General features: G+C 43.0%; 1 pseudogene; it reads left to right on the forward strand.

Annotated features, from left to right (window-relative positions):
- Window positions 1-4,630: 4,630 nt before the first annotated feature.
- LOC137202920 (gamma-secretase subunit APH-1B-like) lies at window positions 4,631-5,779 on the forward strand (annotated as a pseudogene).
- The last annotated feature ends 1,180 nt before the right edge of the window (window positions 5,780-6,959 follow it).

A 6,959-nucleotide genomic window follows, 5' to 3' on the forward strand; every position in this document is an offset into this window, starting at 1 on the left:
GATTGAGTGTTCTTCTTTTATGTATTCTTTCTTGAACTTTATTAGCATCAAGAGTCTCCTAGATATTACCCACTAGATGAAGAAACATGTCACAAGGAGAGGCTTTTATTGTATGTGTGTAAAATAACTTTATAACCCAAAATATGCTACTAAAAATCTTTCATATAGCAGTTTTACAAATGTAATTTTAAAATATTCAATAGAATTCTTTCCAAAGATCTTAGTACAGAGAGCTAAATTCTATGGAAAAGTATACTTTCCTTAAAAATCTATTTAGGTTGAAATCATGGCATACTATGTTTAAAGCAAGGAAAATAATCTTGACAGTAGAAATAGGGTGTTCTTCTTATTCTAAAATACATTCACATAAATTTTGGAAAACAAGTCATAATTTCATTGAATATATCCAAGTTCTAAAATTCCCTTGTTTAGAAATGTGGAAATTTGCAAATATGAAGTGAAAGTTGGGTTGCTTTAGACCAAACAAAATAAATAATCCATGACCCCATCTGAAGGTCTTTGTGAGACAGGCCAACTTTGGGACTTTTATTTATTTATTTATTTTACTATATTTATTTATTTATTTGGTTGCACTGGGTCTTAGTTGCAGCAGGCAGACTCCTTAGTTGCGGCTCCAGGGCTCCTTAGTTGTGGCTCTCTGGCTCCTTAGTTGTGACACGTGGGCTCCTTAGTTGTGGCATGCAAACTCTTAGTTGTGGCATGCATGTGGGCTCTACTTTCCTGACTGGGGATTGAACCCAGGCCCCCTGCATTGGGAGTGTGGAGTCTTACCACTGTGCCACCAGGGAAGTCCCCCAACTTTGGGACTTTCAATGTAATAGTGCTATATTGCTGATTATTGCTGATAATATTAATTGTTGACTATTAAGTTGTCAATAACAGCTGGGCAGGGAGGGATTCATTCTGCTCAGCAAATCAAAATGCTAAATAAGCATTTACTGAGTGCACAGGGTCTTGAGCTACAAAGATAAAAAGACTCAAAAGCTCTCAGTGCAGAGAAAATTTCTTTCCTTAGTATCTGTCTAGGAAACATACATGGGTCCTAATGTGTTATATATGGTACGCATGGCTGGGAACACTCACCAATATCCACCCATTCCTACCTGTTTTAGCAACATGGCTTACTTTTTCAGGTTTGCACAATCCTTTTTTTTAGCATTGCTGAGAAGTGAAATGTCACATTAACAAATTTTCTAATAGTTTGGATAACATGTTTAGTAATTATATTAGTGAGCATTCTTTTAAGCAAATAGAAATTACTCTTTCTATCTGAATATAGGGGATTAGAGGTTTCCCACCTGTCAGATGGGATAGGGAAGGGCATGTCAAGAAGCTCACTGCCAATAATCTCAGCCAGCAGCATTGCAGTGGGTGGTTCCCAAGTGCTGTGTGCTTCTCATCCATCATCTGCTCAGCATCTGCCTGGTACCGCCAGTAGAGAGTAATGGTCTCTTCTTCCCTTTGGAATCTCTCCAGGTGCCCCATTCCAATTCTCATGGTCCCATTCTTTCCCAGTCAACACCCTAACTTTTACAAAAGATGCTTGACAAAGTTCACTGTGCGTTCAAATTTCATAGTTATCCAGCCAACGATAGGATCATATTTCGGTTTTGATTTTCAGATATCTCAACCCTGTAGCTACAAGAAATAAAAGGTTCTTTCAGGACAGTCCGAAAGGCTCTTTGGTTCTCTGACTTCTTGAGAATTTAAAAGTTTTCCTTCTGTAAGCTGCAGTGTTATGTATTCAGTCAGCTCTCTAGTCCCTGTCATCAGACTTCCTACTAGAACATTCTATTGCAATAGTCCTTTAGTCTTTCAACACTTAGTTTTCTCTAGATCCTTAATTCTAGGCAACTAGAAGTGGAAACTTTAGGAATGATTTTGCCACTGCACGTTGTGCACCCAAAAGTGCACTTTTTACTAGCAGTGAGGTTATTACGTCTTTTAAATTCATTTAGATTGTAGAACAAATTGCAGATTCTCTTATTTGAGGTTCTATTTTACTGACACTGCTGCCACTAATAAATGTTCTAAGAGCCAGAGTTTGGTCATGAAAGCAGAAATCGCTCTGTATATTTCAAGCATGAAATGTTTTAAAAGAGGAAATTAAAGACCTACAAACCATCTGAAAGGCTAGGGGATCTGAATCAGAGAAGCCATTTCTGAGAGTCCCATCCCGAAACACTGAAATGGGTGGCTCTTCAGAGCCCACTAAGACACCACTGTAAATATGCTGACTCTCTGTGTGAGGGGTTGGCAAACTATGGCCATGGGAAAAATCTGGCCTGCCACCTATTTTTGTACAGTATGGGAGCTAAGAATAGACTTATGCTTTTAAATCATTGAAAAATAAAAACAAAAGCAGAATATTTTGTGACATGTGATGATTACATGGAATTCAATTTCAGTGTCCATAAATAAAGTTTATCGGAGCATAGCTATACTCACTTGTTTATATATTGTTCATGGCTGCTTTTGCTTTACAGTGACAGAGTTTAGTAGTTGTGACAGAGAATGTTTGGCCTGCAAAGACTCAACTATTTACTATCTAGCCCTTTACAGAAAAAGTTTGTTGATTCGTGGTCTGTGCATCTGACTGTAAGTTCTTCTGCCAAATATAGCTTCTCTTTCTCTTCTGCTTTCCAAGTTTAATGAAAATGACTCTCATTGGAAAATCCTCATAATCATATGGGGAAAGTAATTTTGAGAAATGTCACCCTTGGGTTCTCTGGATGGCAAAGAAGCAGTAATACTGAGTTGACAACAAACAATTGAGAATAATCACAGTGTGGCTGGTAATCCCCAAGGCCACTTTTAGATTAAATGATTAGCAAGAAGGACTCACAGAACTCAGAAAAGCTGTTATATTCACTTCTATGGGTTATTATAGCAAAGGGATACAGATGAAAAGCAGCAGAAGTAAAATGTTATAAGGCAGAGTCCAGGAGAGGCCAGACATAAGTTTCTAACGTCCTCTCCCAGTAGAGATACACAGACGTGTTTAATTCTCCCAGCAGCGACACGTCACAACACACATGAAATACTTTCTGCCACGGAAGCTCAACCAAACCTTGGTTTCCATGGTTTTTATTGGGGGTTGGTCACATTGGCATGGTTGATGGCCCATATGGGTGGCCTTATTTACTCAATCTCCAACCCCTCCAAGGGTCGAGCGATTACTACATGGTACACGGCCCCACCATAAATAAGTATACATTGTCAGTATAAATTATCTGGAGTGGTCCAAGGTCCCAGAAAAACAGGAATACTCTTATTAGGCAGGATGTTGCAAAGTCTTAGAGATTATCTCTCAGGAATGAGACAAGGACCAAAATTTTCTTTGGAATGTGCAAGATTTGGACAACCCAGGCTTGCTGAGATAATCCTTTATTCCACCCATAGACTCACGGAAATCTGGATCTCTAGGAACCTCAGAGATTATCCAATTAAACCTCCTTTTTGATAGATGAAAAAACAGAGGCTTTGGCATCAAATACATGTGGTTTAAATCCCAATTTCATTGCTTACAAGCTGTGTGGCCTTGGAAAAGTTATCTAACTTCTTAAGGCCCAGTTTTTTCCTCACAGATTCATAGTTAATAGGATTATAATAAGGACCAAGCGGCAAGGAAAATTCTTAAGTCAGACTAGTGGTCAAAACACGGTGGATATAGGAACAAGAGACACGCTCTTTATCTTTCCGATTCAATCTACAGCTAGTCAGATATCCGTAACTTAGCAAAGATTCCTCACCCAAGGTGTTCCAACACCCCAGGAGGCCAGAGAGATCCACACATCTGTACATGTGAGGTTGGGGGATTGGGGCACACAGAAGAGGCAGAACTGGGGGAGCAAGCAGGCAGTGCCTGTGACCCCGGCCCCCGGCCATGGAAGCTGAGCCGCAGCCCCAGGGAACTGATAGCAGCAGAGGAGCAGGTGCACGTGACTGTGGCCTCCTGGCCACAGTGGCACCCGTGGCCACAAGGAACCCGGCGGCAGTGGCTGCAGGGCCTGTGACCCTGGTCCTTCCAGCCACTGTGGTGCCCGAGACTCCAGAATCCCCAGCCATGACAGCAGCGCCTGCGATCCCGACAACCCTAGATGTAGAGAAGACACCCCTAAGCCTTGTTCCCTCCCCGCCTCCCTCCCCCGGCCACAGTGGCCACGCCTACAACCCAGGTGTGACCTTGGGCATGGTGGAAGTTCCTGCCATCCTGGTGCCTTCAGAGGCAACATCAGTGACAGCAGCAACACTGGCAGGGGCAAGGCACCAGCGATCCTGGGAGGATAATCCCTGACGACGCCTCTGGCAGAGGCGCTGGAGAGTGGAAAGTGCCGATTCTCAAATACAGCCAGAGGCAACTCAAAGAGAAGAGAAACCAAAAGCTTGTGCTATAGCGCCACCCACTGAAAAAAAGAGGAAGTCCTCTAATTATCAACCTGGTAATTTTTCGAATCAGAGTAAACAAAGCTTCACCTAACAAGAAAGACGTTCACTACTTCAAACGTGTTGTCAGAGAAACAATTTACCAGGCACCGTGAAAACCCATAGTAACGCGGTATGACAAAAAGAAAACGACAATTCTCCCGAAACCAAACTTAAAGTCATGATGAAGTATTGTGATCTAACGGATAGAGAATTCGAAATAGCTGTTGTGAAGAAGCTCAACAAGCGACAGGAAAACGTAGAGAGGCAGTTCAGTGAGTTCAGGAGTAAAATTAACGAACAGAAGGAATATGTTACCGAGGAGGTAGAAATGCTAAAAACCCCGGAAGTTCTGGAGCTAAAGAACTCAATAAATGAGATGAAGAATGCATTGGAAATAGAGCAGATGATACGGAAGAGAGAATTCACCAGCTTTAAGAAAAAATCTAGCAACAGAACCCCCCCTCCGCCCCTCCCCTCTGCCCTGCGCCTTTGCCTGCAGGCTCAGCTCTGTCAGTGCTTGGTGCCCCTGCGTTCCCCCCCAGGCCCCCGGGTGATGGCCTTGACGGTGGCCGTGTTCTTGGGCTGCGCCTTCGTAGCCTTCGGTCCTGTACTAGCCCTCTGCGTCTTCACCGTCACCGCCGGGCCCTTGCACATCATCTTCCTCATCATCAGAGCTTCTGGTTGGTGTCTCTGCTGCTTTCCTTCCTTGTTTGGTCCATGGCAGCAATCACTGCTGACAACAAAGATGGACCAATACAGAAATATCTGCTGATCTTTGACATGTTAGTCTCAGTCCTTATCCAAGAAATGTTCCAGTTTGCGTATTACAAACTTGAAAAAAAAGCCAGTGAAGGTTTGAAGAGTATAAACCCGGATGACATAGCACCCTCTATGCGATTGCCGGCTTCTGTTTCTGGCTTGGGCTTTGGAATCATGAGGGGAGCATTTTCCTTTGTAAATACCCTGTCTGACTCCTTGGGGCCGGGCACAGTGGGCATTCATGGAAACTCTCCCCCGTTCTTCCTTAAATTCAGCTTTCATGACGTTGGTGATCATATTGCTGTGTGGGTTCTGGGGCATTCATGTTTTTTGATGGCTGTGAGAAGAAAAAGTGGTGCGCCCTTCTGTAGTTCTTCCCACCCATCTGCTGGCGTCAGCCCTGACCTTCATACATCCTCGTTACGGATTAAATCTGGTGTCAGCGTACATCATCCTGGTGCTCAGGGGCATCTGGGCATCCTTTGCTTTTGGAGGCAGCTGCCAAAGCCTGAAGCTCTGCCTGCCCTGCCAAGACAAGGGCTCCCTCCTCTTCAACCCGCGCTCCAGATAACCTGTGAGGACCAGCGCTTACCAAACGCTAAGCTGCCTCTTGAGAGAAGCACAGCTGTGCCTTTTTCTAAAAATCCCTTTTCCTGTTGGGGGTTAGAAAAAACAAAATTATCTGGATACAATATGGCTTTCATGCAACAGCTTTCTGAAAGGGATACATTAGTGGTGTGCAGACTGCATGTTAGAATCACCTGGGGAAACATAAAGAATACTGATTTCTGGGCTCCACCCTCCAGATTTAATTGATCTGGGGATTTGGTAATTTTTAAAGCTTCCTAGATGACTTCGATGTGCAGCCAGTTTGAGAACCATCGATGTCCAAATAGGAACTTCCTGAGAACCCTGTAACTGAGTAAGAATCAGATGTTTAGCTATCTCCTAACTCAGCTTGTGCTTAGCAAGCAAGTATCTGAATGTCAAATCCTGGATAGCCTTTGTCTTTTGAAGTTCTGAAGTGACAAAAGGCTAAAGGGCTGTCATCTCTGTGAACTGTTTTCCCATGCTTCACTTGTACCCTGTTTCGTGAGAACATGGTGGGCTGTGCTTCTGACTACAGTAATAAATTGCACTGACTTACTAATGATCATTTAGCCAAAGTAAACTATTGATTAACGAGGTATATTTTTCTGTAGTTTTTCCATTCTCGGTTTTGCTTTTCTGAGGTATTACATTGTTTTTGAGCGTAGATTCCGTTTCTTTAACTAAAAACCAATTATTTTCTGACTTCCTGGGAAGATATTCTGAAACCAAGAGTTTTTGTGCAACTTCTGCAAGTTTTTCCTGGGCTTAAGGCTTTTCATAGGCTCTGCCCTAAGGCAGTGTTTACCAACTGAGCACTAGCTGCTGGACTAGTTGAGGTGAAGCCCATGATCTATTTCTGAGCAGCTCTGCAGGTTGCTGAGTGATGTACCCTGGGACAGGCTTCACTGGAGCTGGCAGAAGTTTACCCAAAGCAGGAGGAAAACAAGCCAATAGGGTGGGCTTGACACTTACAATTTGCTCCTGTAATACTAACTAGCACTTCTCCCTAAATGGTGTAGTGGAAAATTGGAAATGTGTCTTAAACTGCCAAATTCATGCTTTTACATATTCCATATATTCTTTAGATCTAGCAGATGTCTCTGGGTTTTGGTAGCAGATACAGCATTCCCTTTATAGGAGTATCTAAGATGTTCATTCAG

Source organism: Pseudorca crassidens, chromosome 11 (genome assembly GCF_039906515.1).
Source record: "Pseudorca crassidens isolate mPseCra1 chromosome 11, mPseCra1.hap1, whole genome shotgun sequence".
Taxonomy (NCBI): Eukaryota; Metazoa; Chordata; class Mammalia; order Artiodactyla; family Delphinidae; genus Pseudorca; species Pseudorca crassidens.